We start from the raw sequence: 767 nt of genomic DNA, 5'->3' as shown, positions 1-767 counted from the left end.
GGTGATTTTGAGGCTTCTTTAAGTCTAGCCATAGCTTTTTCAAACTTCAAATTGATGGTATCAATGTGAGCACTAAGTTGAGCACCCAATTGAGTAATGGAGTCCACTTTATGCTTTCCTCCTCTAGTAGCCTTGCGAGGTCTACTATATTGTGAGTTATGGACCGCCATTTCCTCAATTTTGTTCCAAGTTTGATTGTCATCAACTTCGGTGAACATTCCATTTGATCCCATGTTGAGAATGTTCCTTGAATCTTCATAAAGACCGTTCCAAAATTGTTGTACCAAGAACCACTCGCTAAGTCCATGATGAGGACATGAGCGACAAATTCCCTTGAATCGCTCCCAAGCTTCATACAAAATTCTTCATCCTTTTGCTTAAAGCCCGTAATTTGAGCTCTTAGCATGTTAGTCTTTTCCGGTGGATAGAACTTTTTGTAGAAAGCTAGGGCCAACTTTTTCCAAGAATCAATTCCGAGAGTAGCCTTATCAAGGCCTTTCAACCATTGTTTCACGGTGCCAATTAGAGAAAAAGGAAATAAGACCCCTCGAATTTGGTCTTGAGTTATACCGGTTTGAGAAATCGCATCACAATAGTTACAAAAAGTCTCCATATGAGAATGAGGGTCTTCACTTGGCATCCCCCCCAAATTGGCTTCTTTTGACTAATTGAATAAATGCGGTTTTGGCAATAAAATTTCGGGTTAGATGTTGTGGTGTGGGAGTACCATTGAGTAGGTTCTCCTCGGTGGGTACGGAATGTGATGA

General features: G+C 40.8%; 1 non-coding gene across 1 annotated transcript; it reads left to right on the top strand.

Moving 5' to 3' along the window:
- The first annotated feature begins 300 nt into the window (after nt 1-300).
- LOC141645543 (small nucleolar RNA R71) lies at nt 301-406 on the top strand. Its single transcript, XR_012545023.1, has one exon. It is a non-coding gene; the product is annotated as a small nucleolar RNA R71 (small nucleolar RNA).
- The last annotated feature ends 361 nt before the right edge of the window (nt 407-767 follow it).

Source organism: Silene latifolia, chromosome 2, assembly GCF_048544455.1.
Source record: "Silene latifolia isolate original U9 population chromosome 2, ASM4854445v1, whole genome shotgun sequence".
Lineage (NCBI taxonomy): Eukaryota > Viridiplantae > Streptophyta > Magnoliopsida > Caryophyllales > Caryophyllaceae > Silene > Silene latifolia.
The sequence above is the reverse complement of the archived record's forward strand: the minus strand, read 5'-3'. Positions and strand labels throughout refer to the sequence as shown.